The sequence below is a fragment of the Heptranchias perlo genome, chromosome 5 (genome assembly GCF_035084215.1).
Source record: "Heptranchias perlo isolate sHepPer1 chromosome 5, sHepPer1.hap1, whole genome shotgun sequence".
Taxonomy (NCBI): domain Eukaryota; kingdom Metazoa; phylum Chordata; class Chondrichthyes; order Hexanchiformes; family Hexanchidae; genus Heptranchias; species Heptranchias perlo.
In genome coordinates, this window is record NC_090329.1 from 13,034,692 (window position 1) to 13,055,844 (window position 21,153).

Consider the following 21,153-nt stretch of genomic DNA (forward strand, 5'->3'; position numbering starts at 1 on the left):
TGCATTTACATAGTGCCTTTAACATAGTAAATCGTTCCAAGGCACTTCACAGGAGCATCATTGAACAAATTTTGACACTAAGCCATGTAAGGAGATATTAGAACAGGTGACCAAAGGCTTGATCAAAGAGAGAGGTTTCACAGAGCATCTTAAATGAGGAAAGTTAGAGAGGCGGAGAGGTTCAGGGAGGGAATTCCAGAGCTTAGGGCCCAGGCAGCTGAAGGCACGGCCATCAGTGGTGAGGCAATAAAAATTGAGACCAGAATTGGAGGAGTGCAGAGTTCTCGGAGGGTTGTAGGGCTGGAGGAGGTTACAGAGAGAGAGAGGGGCGAGGCCACGGAGAGATTTGAAAACAAAGATGAGAATTCATCTACTCCTGCACTCCCAGTGGGGGGAGCTGTGCTTAAAGGGAGCTACACCGCTGTAGCCCTGCATCTGACCCACTCTCCCTTCACGTGCGGTTCACTGCTGGGAGTGTAGGAGTTGCTGAATATACTGCGTGCAGCAGTTGCTGAGCGAGATACAATCAAATAATTTATATTTTAAACTTACCAGTAACATTGGAAGGCTAGTAATAGATGTGAGTCTTTAATGTTTTAAACTTTGAAAAGCAATGAACTGGTACAGTGTGAGAAATAAAATGGCAAGATTTTATATTTCTCATGAAGTACATGTGAGGTAAAGGAAATTAAAAACAAGCAGGCCGCTTGCTGTAGTCAATATAACACCTTACATTTGGCTAATTATTAAGTGGCAGTTTTTGTTTCACACACTTTCAGGATCAGTAGTTCCTTTCCCCAAGCAGGAAATGGAAAACAAAGGCGTTGCCATGGGAATCCAAAACCCTGTGAAGAAAACCTATTATCTAATAAGTGGATGATAGGTGTCGAGCATGCTTCAGTGACATCTCTGTGTATTACTTTGATCTACACAACACTTCTGATCAAAAAGGTGAGAGTCTTGTAACCTACTTTTTCTTTCTTAAGGATGTGTGGGCAGCCCACAGGTTGTGATGGCCGCAGTTCAGGAATAAGGGCGGGCATAATATTTTAGGAAAGCAAATGGAATTAATTCTCAGTGCCCAAATGAATCATTTGTGTCTTTTCTGTAATGTTCAAAAATGAGGTACTTGTGGGCTTCTCCGGGGGATGGTGTGACGTGGGTCTGAGCCACACAAATCTGTTTGGATCCCCAGAATCCCTCTCCCTGTCCATTGTCTGAGGCTGAACCAGACTGTTCGCATCCTATTTGATCCCTAAGACCACCTACTTCTACCTCCGTAACATCACCTGTCTCCGTCCCTGCCTCAGCTCATCTGCTGCTGAAACCCTCATCCGTGCCTTTGGTACCTCTAGACTCAACTATTCCAATGCTCTCCTGGTCAGCCTCCCCCCTAGCACCCTCTGTAAACTTGATCTCATCCAAACCTCTGCTGCCCGTATCCTAACTCGCACCAAGTCCCGTTCACCCATCACCCCTGTGCTTGCTGACCTTCATTGGCTCCTGGTCCGGGAACGCCTCGATTTTAAAATTCTCATCCTAGTTTTCAAATCTTTTCATAGCCTCTCCCCTCCCTATCTCTGTAACCTTCTCCAGCACTACAACCATCTGAGATCTCTGCACTCCTCCAATTCTGGTCTCTTGCGCATTCCCGATTTCCTTCGCTCCACCATTGGCGGCCGTGCCTTCAGCTGCCTAAGCCCTAAGCTCTGGAATTCCCTCTGTAAACCTCTCCACCTCTCTGTCTCTCTCTTTCCTCCTTTAAGATGCTCCTTAAAACCTACCTCTTTGACCAAGCTTTTGGTCACCTGTCCTAATATCTCCTTATGTGGCCTGGTGTCAAATTTTGTTTGATAATTGCTCCTGTGAAGCTTCTTTGGACGTTTTACTACATTAAAGGTGCTATATAAATGCAAGTTGTTGTTGTCGTTGCATCATAGTATCATAGTGTCATAGTAGGTACAGCACAGGAGGAGGCCATTATTCAGATCGTGTCTGTGCCGGCTCTTTAAAAGAGCTATCCAATTAGTCCCACTCTCCTGCTCTTTCCTCATAGCCCTGTAATTTTTTTCCCTTCAAGTATTTATCCAATTCCCTTTTGAAAGTTATTATTGAATCTGCTTCCACCACCCTTTCAGGCAGTGCACTCCAGGTCATAACAACTCACTGTGTAAAAGAATGTTCCCTCATGTCATCTCTGACTCTTTCCCTGATCACCTTAAATCTGTGTCCTCTGGTTACCGACCTTTCTGCCACTGGAAGCAATTTCTCCTCATTTACTCTATCAAAACCGTTCATGATTTTGAACACCTCTATTAAATTTCCTCTTAACCTTCTCTGTTCCAAGAAGAACAATCCCAGCTTCTCCGGTCTCTCCGCATAATTGAAGTCCCTCATCCCTGGTACCATTCTAGTAAATCTCTTCTGCAACCTTTCTAAGCCCTTGTCATCTTTCCTAAATTGTGGTGCCCAGAATTGAAAACAATGCTCCAGCTGAGGCCTAACCAGTGATTTATAAAGGTTTAGCATAACTTCCTTGCTTTTGTAGTCTATGCCTCTATTAATAAAGCCCGGGATCACATATGCTTTCTTAACAGTGTTCCCAACTTGTCCTGCCACCTTCAAAGATTTGTGCATGTGCTAAGTTATCTGTTCACAGCTGAGGCAGCGATAGGGTTACTATAATTGGCCTTGTGGGTTAGGAGAGGGGAATGTCAGTCAAGATTCCTACTCCCGATTGCTATCCATTGACTTCTGCTGAAAGCTTACGTGTGTGATCATTGGATGAGAACAGGATCGTGTTCAGTTGTGATATCCTCGTGCATTAGAAATTGCCTCTTCGGCAAGGTTCTAGAGGGTAGCTGCCACCCTTGGAACTGTACCCAAGCATGAGTCAGCATCAAGAGGGAGGAAAATATTGGAGGCTTCCCTAGGGACTGTACCTTGATATGGTGGGAAGGCTTGCATGCTCCTACAACCCTGAGAGCTATGCTGCCAGGAGCATAACCCAAGTTAGACACATTAAAAAGTAGGAACCAGACTGAAAGCAGTCCTCCTGGTGAGGGGTTGTGAGTCAGATTAACGACCTGTCCATGTAAAAATGCCTTTCGTTATGTTAACGACCCAGAGACAAGTAGGTATGAAATTGGATCACCACCCCTCTCTCTATTTTTCAGGCATTGAACAGGCATCTAAAGGTCCAATATGGCGAGTGGCATGCACATGCTCATTTCGGACGAACTTGCTGCCCCTTTCAGTGACTGGCGAGCTACCTCTAGTGCCGCAAATGGCCCCAGCTCACTGGTACTAATGGGGCCAGTGGATCAATTTGCCATGGTCCTGCCACTGGCCTCATTAGGCGCTTGCAGCACGCGCTGCACTGGTATCACGCCCCGGTTCAGGCACGGTGCAATTTCTAAGCCGATGAATCTGTTCCAGACTTGCAAATAGAAACATCAAGCGTGGAGAACCATGATCATTTTTTTAGTCTCGGGATATGGGCGTTGCTGGCAAGGCCAGCATTTCATTGCCAAATTGACCTTGAGAAGGTGGTGGTGAGCTGTTTTCTTGAACCGCTGCAGTCTGTGCGGTGAAGTAGTCCCACGGTGATGTTAGGCAGGGAGTGCCAGCATTTTGACCCAGCAGCGATGAAGGGACATCGAAAATAGTCCATAATAAAAACAGAAAATGCTGGAACAGCTCAGCAAGTGAGGCAGCATCTGTGGAGAAAGAAACAGAGCTAATAGCGATAATACTCCCAGTCGGGATGGTGCGTGACCTGGAGAGGACCTTGGTGGTGGTGTTCCCATGTGCCTACTGCCCTTGGCCTTCTAGGTGGTAGAGGTCACGGGTGCGGGAGGTGTTGCCAAAGAAGCCTTGGCGAGTTGCTGCAAGTGCATCCTGTAGATGGTACACCCTGCAGCCACGGTACACAGGCAAAAGACGGGGTGGATGTTTAAGATGGTGGATGAGCTGTCCATCAAGCAGACTGCTTTGTTCTGGATGGTGTTGAGCTACTTGAGTGTTGTTGCAGCTGTACCCATCCAGACAAGTGAACAGCATTCCATCACACTCCTGACATGCCTTGTAGGCGGTTGAGAGGCTTTGGGGAGTCAGGAGTTGAGCTACTCCTATAGAATACCCAGCCTCTGACCTGCTCTTGTAGCCAGTATTTATATGGCTGGTTCAGTTCAGTTTCTGGTCAGTGATGACCACCAGGATGTTGATGGTGGGGGATTCAGCGGTGATAATGCCATTGAATGTCAAGGGGAGGTGGTTAGACTCTCTCTCGTTATAGATAGTCATTTCCTGGCACTTGTGTGACACTAATGTTATTTAATAGTTATCAGCCCACGTCTGGATGTTGTGCATGTCTTGCTGTATGTGGGCATGGACTGCTTCATGATCTGAGGAATTTCAAATGGAGCTAAATACTGTTCATTGATCAGCAAACAGCCCCACTTCTGATCTTATGATGGAGAGAAGGTCATTGATAAAGCAGCTGAAGATGGTTGGGCCTAGGACGCTGCCCTGAAGAACTCCTGCAGCAATGTTCTGGGGCTGAGATGATTGGCCTCCAACAACCACAACCATCCTCCTTTGTGCTAGGTATGATTCCAGCCACTAGAGCGTTTTCCCCCTGATTCCCATTGACTTTACTTTAACTAGGGCTCGTTGGTGCCACACTCGGTCCAAGGCTGTAATGAGGTCTGGAGCCGAGTGGTGCTGGCAGAGCCCAAACTGAGCATCGGTGAGCAGGTTATTGGTGAGTAAGTGCCGCTTAATAGCACTATCGACGACACCATCCATCACTTTGCTGATGATTGAGAGCAGGCCGATAGGACAGTAATTGGCCGGATTGGATTTATCCTGCTTTTTGTGGTCAGGACATACCTGGGCAATTTTCCACACTGTCGGGTAGATGCCAGTGTTGTAGCTGTACTGGAACAGCTTGGCTAGAGGCGCGGCTAGTTCTGGAGCACAAGTCTTTAGCACTACAGCCGGGATGTTGTCGGGGCCCATAGCCTTTGCTGTATCCAGTGCACTCAGCCGTTTCTTGATAACACGTGGAGTGAATCGAATTGGCTGAAGACTGGCTTCTGTGATGGTGGGGATATCGGGAGGAGGCCGAGATGGATCATCCACTCGGCACTTCTGGCTGAAGATGGTTGCATACACTTCAGCTTTGTCTTTTGCATTCACATGCTGGGCTCCGCCATCATTGAGGATGGGGATGTTCACAGAGCCTCCTCCTCCCATTAGTTGTTTAATTGTCCACCACCATTCACGACTCGATATGGCAGGACTGCAGAGCTTTGATCTGATCCATTGGTTGTGGAATTGCTTAGCTCTGTCTATAGCATGCTGCTTCTGCTGTTTAGCATTCATGTAGTCCTGAGTTGTAGCTTCACCAGGTTGGCACCTCATTTTTAGATACGCCTGGTGCTGCTCCTGGCATGCTCTTCTACACTCCTCATTGAACCAGGGTTGATCTCCTGGCTTGTTGGTAATGGCAGAGTGAGGAATATGCCGGGCCATGAGGTTACAGATTGTGCTGGAATACAATTCCACTGCTGCTGATGGCCCACAGCGCCTCATGGATGCCCAGTTTTGAGCTGCTAGATCTGTTCTGAATCTATCCCATTTAGCAAGGTGGTAGTGCCACAACCACCTTCGCCTACATTTGCCTCAACTACTCCTTGAGGTAGCGAGTTCCACATTCTATCCAATCTCTGGATAAAGAAGTTTCTCCTGAATTCCCTCTTGGATTTATTAGTGACTATCTTATATTTATGACCTCTAGTTTTGGTCTCCCCCACAAGTGGAAACATTTTCTCTACATCTACACTATCAAATCCTTTCATTATCTTGACGACCTCCATTAGGTCTCCCCACACCCTTCTCTTTTCTGGAAAAAAGAGCCCCAGCCTGTTCAACATTTCCTGAGAAGTATATCCTCTCAGTTCTGGTATGATCCTTGTTAATCTTTTTTGCACCTTATCCAATGCCTCTATATCCTTTTTATAATATGGAGACCAAAACTGTTCACAGTACTCCAAGTGTGGTCTAACCATGGTTCTATACAAGCTTAACATAATTTCTCTGCTTTTCAATTCTACCTCTCTAGAAATGAACCCCAATGCTTTGTTTCCTTTTTTATGGCCTTATTAACCTGCGTCGCTACTTTTAGTGATTTTATCTGTACCCCCAGAACCCTTTGCTCCTTCACCCCATTTACACTCTTATTATCCAAGCAGTATGTGGCCTCTTTATTCTTCTGACCAAAATGCACCACCTCACACTTATCTATATTGAAATTCATTTGCCAATTACAAGTTTATTTATGTCTTTTTGTATTTTGTCGCAGTCGTCCTCAGTATAAACTATAACCCCCAATTTGGTGTCGTCTGCAAATTTTGAAATTGTACTTCCGATTCTCGAGTCTCAATTGTTTATGTAAATGGTGAACAACAGTGATCCCAGCACCGATCCCTGTGGAACACCACTTCCCACCTTTTGCTGGTCTGAGTATCTACCCTTAACCCCTACTCTCTGTTTTCTGTTTTGTAGCCAACATGCTATCCATTCTGCCATCTGTCCCCTGTCTCCACATGCTCTGACCTTAGTCATGAGTCTACTATGTGGTATCGTGGACTGATCTAACAGGTCAAGGTCAATTATAAAGCTGATTTATTTTTCATGTAATAAGTGAACAAACAGAATAACGATTATAGTGAATTTCAACTCTTTTCATGTCCTTGTAGGACAGAAGTTAATGGCCCGGAAATTGCACTGAGCGGCGAACGAACCTCACCCACCGCTCGTTAGTTACAAACTCACCCACAAACCATTCGCAGGCTTCTCAGTACAAACTCGCTTCAATGGTGAGCTGCAAAAAGTGCAGTGTTCTTTCCCGGGCTTCTGTCAGATGTGTGAGCAGGCAAAGGATCTCTCTCTCTCCCCTCAACTGATCAGCTTGAAGCGTTCTTGTCAAGCCGTACAGTCAGAACGAGGAAGTGAAAGCTACAACAGTGAATTAAAATGTAAAATTAGTTAGAGAAAGAGCAATTAAGAGAGGGTAAGATTAAAAGACAGAGATAAAAGAGATAGAAAAAACAAGTAAAAAAAAAAATTAAATTTTTTACTTTTTTTAAATGTCCAACAACAATTAATATCAGGATGAATGAGACTCCACATTTTTAAAAGTTAATTTTCAGTGCCAGTGAGGTTATTTGGCAGTCATTAATACTCACCACACCATTAAAAGTTAGTTTAGACCTGATATAACTCAGCCTGATATCGACTTTCTGGAGAGATTCGCTGGTTTCCAGCTGGGCAGCAGAGCACGTTTTTGCTGGTCCATTCATTCCAGCCGATGCGATCTCTTTACCTCGCAGGTCTCAGAGAAGCAGGTAGAGCAATTTCCGGATTTCCATGTTTGACTGCGCATGTGCGCTCTCCAGAACTTGCTCTTCCATTTTCCCTGAAATAACGGTGAGCGCTGTTCGGCTCTCCGTTATTTTATGAGCCATTTCCGGGCCATTGAAGCACCGTCACACTGGCTCTGTCAGCAGGCTAAATACAACTTTTTTGACCAGTAATCTCTCTGAAACTGTTTGGCATTAAGCTAAAGAGAGAGCATTTTGCTGTGTCCTTTATTAGCTGGACAGGGAGCCAAAAGCTTGACGTCTGGCCATCCACCAGCTCTTCATACCTATGGATTGACCAGTTGTGCTGCCAATCAATCTGACGACTGCCCTCCTAATTGTGACCTTCTGGGGGCTCAGACGAATGAAGCCATTGCACCCAATCTCCTCTCTGGGATGTGTTAACAAATCTCATTGTCTCAAGCTGATGTGATAGGTGAGGAATACCATCCTCAATAAACACTTTGGGGTAGAGTTTCCGCTAGTAATATTAACACAACCCGGGCGGAATTGGCCGATACAGCACAAGAGATCGGGGAGTTTTAAAACATGAGCTACGCTGGTTCAAGATTCAATTCGCTCGGATCAGGCCACGCCCACAAAACTGGCCACGCCCCCAGGTCGAAATGGTGAGATTCTGCCGATTGCGCTGGTTCGGGAAGGCTCTTCAAATTGGGCCCATTTTCTTAGGTGCACAGGCACTGGTAGGCACGTTTTAAAAGCTTTTTCATATCAAAAATATTTAATGTACTAAGAAACTGACTAGTGTACACCAATGAAACTATTAAATGGTTCAGTATAGTTTTTTAAAGTCATTTTCAGTGATTTTAAATCAGGTTACTCACAGTGGAGAATTGGACACCCTTATTAAAAATGTTTATTTTTGGTGAGAAAAACATTTTCAGCTGTATTAATAAAACTGCACCAAGATACCAGTCTTAAATATATCAAAGAATACTTTTTAATGGAAAGAAAAAGAATTGAGATGATTACCTTCTATTACGCTGCTGGATTGCGCTGGATCATTGAAGATTTTACGTTTGTGATTATGCAAATGAATTTTAGTGGAAACTTGAAGCTTAACCTAACCAGCACAATTTCCCGATTGCGCCCAAAGCGGAAACTCTGCCCCTTAATATTGGCCTAATTTCTTATGTGCTGAATCCTAATCCACATCCCCAGATGCTATATGCTATGGGTTTAACCTCTGTTGAGCTCAATTTAACGTAATCACAATATCTTAATACAAATTACCTAAAATTCTAAAATGTGACACCCCCTCATCTTCAACCAATTTTTTTTTCATTCTCAGTATGTCAGCATTAATGGCAAGACCAGCAATTATTGCCCAGCCCGAGGTGGCCTGAGAAGGTGGTGAAACAACTGAGTGGCTTGCTAGACCTCTTCAGAGGGCAGTTTAGAGACAACCACATTGGTGCGGGACTGGAGTCTCACGTAGATCAAAGCGGGTGAGGGTGGCGGGTTTCCATCCTCCCAACCCTCCCTTTGCTAGAAGAGGCGTTGTTTCCTTTCAATATTCAGATCAGCTAAAAGGATAATGGAAAGGTGGAACGTAGACACTTGTGAAATCAATGGGAAAAGCTTTGAGGTTGAGGTTCATCCCAGAAGTCCTGGAAGAGCTTTGCATCATTTTATAGGGAGATAGACAAACTTCCTCAAGGAACGGGAAAGCACTTACTGCGAGTCAAATAATGACTACTGCACTTAATTTCTTGGCCGCTGGCTCATTCCACGGGGCAACAGGCAATTTCTGCCAGGTCACTCAACTTGGTGTCCATTCTCGCATAAGGCAAGTAATCAATGACATTCAGGGCAGCCCAGTTCATGATGTTAGATTCTGGAGTGTGACCATCGAGTGAGTGGGCCATTCATTTTCATTGAATTGGATCACTGGGATTCCTGATCTGATCTGAGAAAAAACAGACCGTATTACAGAGAATTACATAGAATTTACAGCACAGAAACAGGCCATTCAGCCTAACTGGTCTGTGTCGGTGTTTATGCTCCACATGAGCCTCCTCCCATACTACTTCATCTAACCCCGTCAGCATATCCTTCTATTCCTTTCTCCCTCATGTTCTTTTCTAGTTTATCTTATAGCCATCTAAGCTATTCGCCTCAATTGCTCCTTGTGGTAGCAAGTGTGGTAGTGCATGAAGGGCTACTTGACCATATGAATGTGGAAGTGCATGAAGGGATACTTGACCATATTAACTCTTTATTAACTCACTTAACTCACATAATAGGTTTAGCTACAGCACACAGAGAAGTACAATTGTGTAATTACGTTCAAGCCTTGGTATGTTGATAATTAAGTTAGTTGAACAGGTGCTTAGTTCAGCCTGGCCTCTCTAGCAGATAAGGGTATAGCTGACTACAGAATATAATAAGAATACAGTTTCTTGAACGGCCATGTGGCCTTGAGACTAGCTTCAATCCTAATGATAACAAGGACAGGAATGTGGGGAGGATGGGAATGCTCAGGCCTACGTGCAAAAGTAATAGATGGCTATGGATGTTCAGGGGGCAGGCTCACTACTTGATTGACCAACTACCTGAGCCAATAAAGAATGTACATGTACGCCCATATTCTGTAGCAGATGGGCGTTCTTTACTGAACTGTATAAACATGAGCTGTCTCACTGACTCGAGGAAGTTGTACCCTCAACCATTGTTTTGAGGTGCTCTTCCACTTGTATACAAGTTGGGGTTCAATAAAGTTTCTCTTTGTACTACTTGTTTGGGTGTTAATGCATTGTATAGTAATAAGTAATATTAAGTTTCTACACAAGTTCCACATTCTAACCACTCTCTGGGTAAAGAAGAATATGAAACGATTAATATTCCTTAATCCCTGGGTGAAAGTATCCAGTAAACCCTCCAAAATGATGGCCTGGAGAACTCAATATACAGTGGATATACTCTCTCTCTATTTTCTCCATTCCATCACCCAAAGCCCGAATGCCGCCAGTCAAAGCCTACATTTTGGAAGTGATGACTTTCCTCCAGACATGTGCGTTCTGTGGGACATAAGAAGAGGTTCCTGCAGCTGTCACTCACTCCCAGCCCCTCTGTATGGTTTAGAAACCCTTTCTGACATTGCTGCCAACCCTGCCAGTGCTACACATTTTCAAAGCTTTGGAATGCAAGTTTGATGGCCTGCTTGCATTCTTCTTTTCATGGTAGGATCATGGTGTAAATGCCCTTCAGCAAAGGGCTGGCATTTCCTTAGCCTCCACTCTGGAACATCCTTCCATACTTCCGCTGCTTCTTCCTCTGGCTTCCTTGTGTCTTGTACAATACTGAGTGTCCTCTCCTCATCTGCACTATTTATATCCAGCTCCGAGTGAACTCTCGCTGGTGAGTGTAAGTGAGAGGGCGAATGAACGTGCAGGTGATTTTCTTGCTGGCTCTCTCTACCGTTGAGGGTTCTTTCATTGGGTACGTTTCTCTCTCTTCCCTGCTACCAGCTCCTGCGGAGAGAGAAAAAAGAAATGCAGTAAATTTCCTACTATCCATCGTTCCCTTACTGTTCTGCTCAAGTGAAGATCTCCTCTGAGTATAAGTGTCACAAATAGATTTTTTTTTAAATCTTTAAATCTTAGTACTTGTTCTGCACAAACCATCTCTAAATGCAGGACCTCCCATATCTCCTGCCTCTATCATCTCAGCTGAGTGGGACCACAGTCTGTCAATTGCCTCCTCCTCCTGCTGGGTCAATGGATGGATGTTTACTGTTCCTCCTCCTGTAACTAGTTGTTCCTGCACGTTATGTGTAATGTTTCTTCTTGCATGAGAAAAGGGTGCTTGTTGCTTTCACTCAAAGACCGGTTTATTTGACAACTACTGGAGAATTTGTATCACTTCTCTTCTGAAGTTCATGCAGGATTCTTCAAAGGCCTTGCATAACACAATTCTCCAGTGAAATAATTCTTCCATGTTAAGGAGCCGGTATAGTTTATTTAGTTGACACGCTTAAACCCTTAGTTTTGTTGTTGCACCTTTAGGACTAATATCAGTTTGTAGGTGTAGGGTTTCTGCTTTGGGCGCAATCGGGAAATTGCACCCAAAATGCGCTTGAAATTGCACTGATTAGGTCACACTTCAAGTTTCCGATAAAATTAATTTCCATAATTACAAATGTAAAATCTTCAGCGAGCCAGCGCAATCAGGCAGCGTAATAGAACCTAATTGTTTCTTTTCCTCCATTAAAAAGTATCCCTTGATGTATTAAAAGAGTGGTAACCTGGTGCAATTTTATTAATACAGCTGCAAATGGGTTTTTCCACCAAAATAATAAGGGTGTCCAGTCCTCCACCAGTGAGTAACCTGATTTAAAATCACTGAAATTGACTTAAAAAAATATACTGAACCATTTAATGGTTTCATTGGTGTACACTGGTTAGTTTCTTAGTAAACTAAATATTTTTTGATAGGAATAAACTTTTAAAACGTGCCTATTAGTGCCTGTGTGCCTAAGAAAATGAGCCCAATTTGAATAGCCTTCCCGAACCAGCACAATCGGCAGAATACACTGAACGGTGTGAAGTTGCTGTATTTGTGCGGTAGATATGAACTAAACTCGCCGCAGGAAGTTCAGTCTAAGTACCCTTTTAACGACGTGCTAAGTGTTAGTTACTGCCAATCAACCTCGCTGGCACTGAAAATTAACTATTACAAGTGTGGAGTCTCATTCCTTCAGGTTTTAACTGTTGAAGGTTTTAAAAATGTCAAATTAAAAATGTTTGCAGCTTTTTTTACTTTTCCTTTCTGTCTCTTTTTTCTCTCTCTTAATCCAATCTTTCTTTCCCTCTCTTTATTTCTCTTTCTGTACCTGATTTGACATTGAATTCACCCATTCTAATTTACACTTTCTTCTGAGTCCTTGGGCTGTTAATTTCACAATCCTTTGATCTAATTGGTTAAGGAGATGCACAGTTGCTTGCCCTGTTCGCTCAGGTCCCAGATGCCCTGTTTCCCTCACTGTGACATTATCAGCTCGCACTTTCAGCAACTTGCCATGCAAAAAATTTAAAAGCCTAAGCATGCAAGGGCAAGTTTAACTAATGGCAGATGCCGTTAAATGCCCTGCTACAGCAAATTATGGCCCATTGCCTTTGTCTGGCCCGGCAATATTAAAATGAGATGACCCCTCAATTTCTGGCAGCAGCAGCGTTTGTGCCATTAGACAGACAGCAGTCCAACATAACTGCACGGCCGGCAGGCGATCGCAGGTGTTGAGATTTTGGCACCTCTCTCTAGTCTCTCTCAGTCTATCGTGCTTTCTAAAGTTTATCGTACACAAAAATTACAATAGGTGTGTCGTCGGTACACTTTCATGTTTTCTCTCTCATATACACAGCCTCTCTGCTTTTTTAAATAAAACATTCCAAATAAACTTTACCTGACTAAAGCTTTTCAAATTTTTCCTCTTAACTTTTTTTCAAATAATTTGGAAAAATGATTGACCAGAAACTACTAGAGGCCAAGGGAAAATATTCCATCAGTACAGCTGATGATGCAGTACTGATGCTTCATGGGAAATTAGGTACATTGCGCATGCTCACACTGCACAATCTGAATTCAATTAACCGAATTAGACCTCTGGGCAAAAATATTAAGTCAAAGCCAAAGTTTTTGGGAGAGACTAAGGGCTCAATTTTGAAATGGTGGCAGGTTGGCAGCGGGGGCGGGGGCAGGGATGAAGGTGCACGTGGCAAACCCGAATAAAACAAAAATGACCTTTTCCGACACGATCGCGATATAATTGATGGTGATTAAAGTTGTTTCCAGGTTTCGCACCCGGCAGCCAGCCTGATTGACAGGCTGGCTGCCGACAAGAGCTGCAATGCCGAGGTAGGGGGAGAGAAAGAGAGAGAGAGAGAGACGTCATCCGGCGCTGGAACAGAGAGTGGAGGGCGCTGAAGATCGCGGTGAGGGGGGGAGATGGAAGATTGGTGGGGAGAGGGGGAGATCAGGGGGGAGAGCGGGGAGATCGGGGGAGCGGGGGAGATCAGAGAGGGAGTCATCGGGAAAGAGGGGGACATCAGAGTGAGGAACATCGGACATTGGAGCAGGGGGTGCGGGTGACATTGGTGGAAAGGTAGGTTTATTTTGTTTTTTAACTTTGTGCAATGGTTTTTTATCTAATATATTTACTTTATTTTTGCCTGATCCGGCCCTTTAATACCTGGTTTCACCAGGCGTGAATCGGAAGCCGTGGGAAAGCGGCCCAGGTAAGTTCAAAATCAGTTTAACTATCTACTATGTCAGAAATGAAGTACCTTAAGTACCTCAATGGGGTACATTTGGTTCTTTAACTATCGTCTCGCTGGCTTTAATTGCCGGCGGGACTTCCGCATTCGGGAAGTACACACACAGACCCATCTGTGGGAAACCCGGAAGTCGGCGGGTTGGGGCCGGCTTCCTCACCCACTCGGGATTTCCCCGATTTTCGCAGCCCCCCTGCCCCCAACGCTCCCACAATTTCCATTGAAAATCGGGGCCTGATGCTTTCAATTTTTAAAAAAGCACAGAAAACAATTTAAAGGTAAACTTAATCATGTTGTTGTGGAATATGTTGTTTTTTTTGTTGCTTAAAACCTTGTTTTGGGCATAGAAATTCCAGTTGTTGAGAAAAAAATTGCAGCTGATTTTCTTCAGAAAGTAATTTGAGTGATTTGTGGGGGGCGGGGAGATACTACAGCGTCACCTGGTGGTGTTACAGGGAGCCATTACAAACCAGTGATAAGATTAACATTGACAATCCTATTATAGGATGTAACCTGCAGAGGTTACGTTGAAATGCCACATTTAAGGTCACAGGAAAAGTTGGACATTTTAACTTTTGCATAGGGAATGTCTACATGGCAGTTGTCAATGGAGTGCATGACCCACATATTACAGATAGATATGGTCAGATATTTCTGAGCATCAATATGAAAATGTCAGTGCTGGCAGATGGAACAATTTTCAACGTTTTGCAGGTGTGGCACAGCACCATTACCAATAGGTGCAGAGTAAAGCTCCTGTGCTCTGCTCCATCAAACAGGGACAGCTCTGGTTGAGCACAATTAGGTACAGAATAAATTTCCTTCTGCACTGCACATCATATAACCTCAGGTCATAAATTGTGCAGATTAAGTTCCCTCTACACTGTCCACTCAGCAGGGCCAGGGCTGGTAGAACGCAGTTAGTTACAGGATAAAGCTTTTAGTCGGCTCCAAGAATGTGCTTTTGTCCAACCTCTAAAAATGACCCTGACTGCACCAGTATCACATATTTATTACACAGAGTTCTCCTTATGGCCCATCGAACGAGATTGCTGGGTGACTCCCATACACCTATCTAGTACCTCATACCAAGAGACTTTGTCAGAGACCAGGGAACACACTGGCTGGTTAATCTGTAGGGTAGGGGTTCTGTGCATGATGTGGGTGAGCATAGAACAGCGCATATATACACTCAATTGATCGAGCTTTTGCTTTACTTCTATTATTGGATGCATAAAGATTCTTCTGTTCTTCACCTGAGGCCTGGTTAGGAAATGCAATGGTCTCTATGGCACTCAGCGAAACCAGCTTACAAACACCAGGGTTTGATCTGTGGTCTGCGTTTAGTTAGCTGGGTTCCAGCCAGGGTTTTTTTTATTCGTTCATGGGATGTGGGCGTCGCTGGTGAGGCCGGCATTTATTGCCCATCCCCAATTGCCCTTGAGAAGGTGGTGGTGAGCCACCTTCTTGAACCGCTGCAGTCGGTTCTCCCACAGTGCTGTTAGGAAGGGAGTTCCAGGATTTTGACCCAGCGACGATGAAGGAACGGCGATATATTTCCAAGTCGGGATGGTGTGTGACTTGGAGGGGGAACGTGCAGGTGGTGTTGTTTCCATGTGCCTGCTGCTCTTGTCCTTCTCGGTGGTAGAGGTCACGGGTTTGGGAGGTGCTGTCGAAGAAGCCTTGGCGAGTTGCTGCAGTGCATCCTGTGGATGGTACACACTGCAGCCACAGTGCGCCAGTGGTGAAGGGAGTGAATGTTTAGGGTGGTGGATGGGGTGCCAATCAAGCAGGCTGCTTTATCTTGGATGGTGTCAGCTTCTTGAGTGTTGTTGGAGCTGCACTCATCCAAGCAAGTGGAGAGTATTCCATCACACTCCTGACTTGTGCCTTGTAGATGGTGGAAAGGCTTTGGGGAGTCAGGAGGTGAGTCACTCACCGCAGAATACCCAGCCTCTGACCTGCTCTCGTAGCCACGGTATTTATATGGCTGGTCAAGTTAAGTTTCTGGTCAGTGGTGACCCCCAGGATGTTGATGGTGGGGGATTTGGCGATAGTAATGCCGTTGAATGTCACGGGGAGGTGGTTAGACTCTCTCTTGTTGGAGATGGTCATTGCCTGGCACTTATATGGCGCGAATGTTACTTGCCACTTATGAGCCCAAGCCTGGATGTTGTCCAGGTTTTGCTGCATGCAGGCACGGACTGCTTCATTATTTGAGGGGTTGCGAATGGAACTGAACACTGTGCAATCATCAGCGAACATCCCCATTTTTGACCTTATGATGGAGGGAAGGTTATTGATGAAGCAGCTGAAGATGGTTGGGCCTAGGACACTGCCTTGAGGAACTCCTGCAGCAATGTCCTGGGGCTGAGATGATTGGCCTCCAACAACCACTACCATCTTCCTTTGTGCCAGGTATGACTCCAGCCACTGGAGAGTTTTCCCCCTGATTCCCATTGACTTCAATTTTACTAGGGCTCCTTGGTGCCACACTCGGTCAAATGCTGCCTTGATATCAAGGGCAGTCACTCTCACCTCACCTCTGGAATTCAGCTCTTTTGTCCATGTTTGGACCAAGGCTGTAATGAGGTCGGGAGCTGAGTGGTCCTGGCGGAACCCAAACTGAGCATCGGTGAGCAGGTTATTGGTGAGTAAGTGCTGCTTGATAGCACTGTCGATGACACCTTCCATCACTTTGCTGATGATTGAGAGTAGACTGATGGGGCGGTAATTGGCCGGATTGGATTTGTCCTGCTTTTTGGACATACCTGGACAATTTTCCACATTCCAGCCAGGGTGTTCGTTGAAATTATACAACTGGCCTCATCACTGGGCTAGGGATGAGGAAAAGTCAACCAGTGTTCCAGCTATTGGTCACTGTCCAGTGATCAGGGCCAGAGTCATCCCTTGGACTATTCTCTATCGTCCAGGGAGGGGTCGGAAAGGAAATTGCCAGATTTTTGCCCGCTAAATTGTCCTGGGTTTTTATCTGGTTTGTTGCATCTCCCAGGAGATCACATGGTTTTCAGATGGGGTGCAGAGTCTATATATTGTGATACAAAAGGTATCACAATTGTGTGGGACATGCTGGATGGACCAGAGGCGTCTTTTCCTGTCCGTCATTGTTTGTATGTTCATATGTGTTCGTATGACTCCTGCTGAGAAGTCTTTATATGTGGATGTTGGTTGAGCAGATGAACTGGCTCCCAACAGTGAGATGTTCGACTGTCACTCAATCTCAGGGCTCACATGTGAAGAATTGCCAGTTGGGTGCATTACTGAAGGATGGACAGCAGTTGTAGAACTGTACCCCAACAAATAGACATTTGCCTTCAGAAATAGAGGGACAATAATGGGGGAGGAAAGTGAAAGGCATTGGATGGCTTTTAGATTGTCATTACAATAATCCAATCTCAGGGTTCTGCTGATAAACCAACACCTGAGTGCAGTTTATGATCTCACTTGAACCCCTTGATTGGATTTATATTCCACTGACAGTTAACCAATATCTTCATTCTTTTTGGTAAAAAAAAACTAGATTGACTCTCACAAAGGGAGAAAGGAATAGAAGGATAAGCTGATCGGGTTCGATGAAAAGGGGTAGAAGGAGACTCGAGTGGAGCATAAAACGCCGGCATAGGCCAGCTGGGCCGAATGGCCTGTTTCTGTGCTGCAGGTTCTATGTAATTCTATGTAAAATATGTAACTGGTTGGTGCTTTGCATTGTTATTATGTCATTAAAAGTCTGTGATGTCACCAACTGTTGACTGTAACATCACAAGTAATAGAGTGATTGAGGGAATGTTTCTCCATTATGATGCCACGTGTTTCATGAGCTACCTAGCGACAAAATGTTTCAGTGTTCAGCGTTTGTTGCAGAGGTCAGTCAGTTTTATTTGCTGGCTTGAAAATGCAGTTGCAAATCATACTCTGCTTGTCCTTTATGTTAAATTTCTCGTTAAATGTTGGCAACTCAGAGCCCCTTTCACGCCCAGCTTGGTCCAGAGTTGGGATGGAAGTATTCCCAGAGGATCTAGCTGGGACGCACCCTCAACCTGTCCATTGGTGGTGTCTGCCTTATCCGCTTAGTACAATATGCTTTGGAAACATTGACGGGACACAGATCCAGGAATGGGTCACAAACCAGGTCTTACTTTTCAGAGTCTTGGGGTTCGTGCTGCTGTTCTTGTTTTTAATACTTCTCAAGAAAAGGTGGAGTACTCACCAAAGGAAGGTAAGTGCTGTTCCTGTGGCTAATCATTGGCCTGAAAGCTGTTGGGCAAACTCTTAAAACTTCTTCTAACAGTAATGAAATGTGTCATAGGCACAATGGGGAATTCCAATCTATATTGTAGCAATTCTCCCTGTAAGGAAAGGGTTAATCGGATTAGCAGCAAAATTCGACCAAGTGATTAGATGAAGTATAGAATCATAGAATCATAGACGTTTACAACACGGAAACAGGCCCTTCGGCCCAACATGTCCATGTCGCCCAGTTTATACCACTAAGCTAGTCCCAATTGCCTGCACTTGGCCCATATCCCTCTAATGTATGTAATGCTAATGTAATACTGCTAATGATTTATAGAATCACAGAATCATACAGCACAGAAGGAGACCATTCCACCCATCGTGCCTGTGCTGGCTCTTTGAAAGAGCTATCCAATTAGTCCCATTCCCCTGCTCTTTCCCTGTAGCCCTGCAATTTTTTCCTCTTCAAGTATTTATCCAATTCCCTTTTGAAACTTATTATTGAATCTGCTTCCACCACCCTTTCAGGCAGCGCATTCCAGGTCATTGCAACTCACCGTGTCAAAAATATTTCTCCTCATCTCACCTCTGGTTCTTTTGCCAATGACCTTAAACCTTTGTAAATTTTTTAAAAATTGTCTTTATATTATAGTAATGTTAACTTTTAGCCTTTTTTGTTAAGTAGGGAGGTATGATTCATAATAAAATTACTTTGATGCTGCATTTGTACAATTTTAAGGTGGTGACCACTGAACTTTTGAGCTGAGAACTGACCCTTACTGCATGCTAATTGAAGCCGTGTTGGTGTGTACTGATCCCTGAGCTTGGGGGAGATGTAGTCACTGATCCCCGAGCTTGGGGGAGATGTAGTCACTGATCCCCGAGCTTGGGGGAGATGTAGTCACTGATCTCCGAGCTTGGGGGAGATGTAGTCACTGATCTCCGAGCTTGGGGGAGATGTAGTCACTGATCCCCGAGCTTGGGGGAGATGTAGTCACTGATCCCCGAGCTTGGGGGAGATGTAGACACTGATCTCCGAGCTTGGGGGAGATGTAGTCACTGATCTCCGAGCTTGGGGGAGATGTAGTCACTGATCTCCGAGCTTGGGGGAGATGTAGTCACTGATCTCCGAGCTTGGGGGAGATGTAGTCACTGATCCCCGAGCTTGGGGGAGATGTAGTCACTGATCTCCGAGCTTGGGGGAGATGTAGTCACTGATCTCCGAGCTTGGGGGAGATGTAGTCACTGATCTCCGAGCTTGGGGGAGATGTAGTCACTGATCTCCGAGCTTGGGGGAGATGTAGTCACTGATCCCCGAGCTTGGGGGAGATGTAGTCACTGATCCCCGAGCTTGGGGGAGATGTAGTCACTGATCTCCGAGCTTGGGGGAGATGTAGTCACTGATCTCCGAGCTTGGGGGAGATGTAGTCACTGACCTGTGGCTGCAAGGATACCAGTTAGTTCTGCAAAAGTGAAGACAAACACTATCTTTTTAAATAAGACCTCTGTCGGATGGGATGACCAGGTGCTTTGGGGATGCAGAATCAGAGCAATCGATTTATGTGATTGAACAGCAATTAAAATGTAACAGGAAAGAAATGTGTAATAAACAACAAAAATAAGGACTTATACTGATCTTGTAAGGTCAACGGAAAACGAGACTGTTAGTGAGAAATTCATCTTATTGAACCAGCCACCTACTGGTATGTATGACTCAGTACCACACCATTTAGTCCACATACTTGCTTGGAGGCCTTGCAAATCCCATTTTGAAGACTAGGATCACCACATGGCACATCACGGTGATGTAAACAGCATCATGTGCCAAGGTATATTATCAATTGCAATTTTCTCTAGAGGACAAGTTCTCAATGTCGATCAGGGTTACCAGCGTGAGGTGCTGAGTGGAGGCATTGAATGAAAGTGCGTAGTTCACTATACCCTAGATTGTGGCATGTTGCACATTGGAAATAGAAGAAGAAGAAAGAACTCGCATTTATATAGTGCCTGTCGTGATCTCAGGACGTCCTAAAGTGCTTTACAACCAATGAAGTACTTTTTGAAATGTAGTCACTGTTGCAGTGTAGAAGAACAAAGTCAGGCAGAGAAAAAATCACATTAACAACATAGGCCAAACAGAAGATGAATAAATAGCATTTTCTAATCATTTCCTATTAGCAAACAAATAAAATACATTTTTGTATATTTTTCAACAGGGCAATCTGTGTACTGATTACTCAGATTCAAGTTCGGAGAACGATATTTATTCCGATGCACCTGAAGATATATATACAATCCTTTCCAAGATAGAGGAACTTGAAAAGAGAAAGCAAGAAATGGAACACAAGTTTAAAATGTTAAAGAAAAGCCGCTATTCTTGCACTAAGCAGCATTAACTCTGATATCTCAGCCCTTTCTCCTCTTTCTGATCTCTCTGAATATTAGCTAGAAACGACTCATACATATTAACAAACAGGAACATGTTTAGCAGCTAATGTTTCCCGAGCTGAACAATTCCCGACCGATAATCCTTCTCCATACTGTCTTCAGGAGCTAGGTAGCTAGCATGTTTACAGATATGAAGATAACATTTTTATGTAACCTACGTAACCACAAACAAAGTGTGTTATGTGAAAGATCATAGTATGTTACAGCTAATATATTTAAAACAAATATTAAACTATTTTATGAATGATAAGTAAAAGTAATTGACAGTTGATCACCATGGAGAAAAGATATGATTTGATAATAGAGCTAAAGTTTTAAATTAATAAATTAAGACAAAATTGTCATTATTAATTGTAGGGTGGAATTTGTTGCTTCAGAAAATATATTGAACATATGGATTTATTAAATTTATTGAGTAACATAAAAATTATTAAATATAGTCAGTATGTTAATTAAATGCATTGAATAACCTTAATTATTAAATGTAGCCAGTAAATTAATTCTGTATGGTAAATTAGTAGATGGGAAAATGAAGACAATTTGCTTTAACTGTCTCTAAAGGTTGCAGATTTATGGTTTCTACCAATTGTATTAAAATATGAGCATTTTGTTGTTGTTGACAATGGAAGTGAATAAAGTAATTGTTTATGATGAACAATACTATAATATTCATTTATCTCATTAATTGAATGCCTACGTCATGTTTTACATGTAATAGATATTTCTGGACA

The 21,153-nt window shown here is 44.0% G+C and overlaps 1 long non-coding RNA gene across 1 annotated transcript; it reads left to right on the top strand.

The window, feature by feature from the left end:
• The first annotated feature begins 811 nt into the window (after nt 1–811).
• Nucleotides 812–20,795, top strand: LOC137321330 (uncharacterized). Its single transcript, XR_010962782.1, has 3 exons — nt 812–951; nt 6,765–6,884; nt 20,191–20,795. It is a non-coding gene; the product is annotated as an uncharacterized lncRNA (long non-coding RNA).
• The last annotated feature ends 358 nt before the right edge of the window (nt 20,796–21,153 follow it).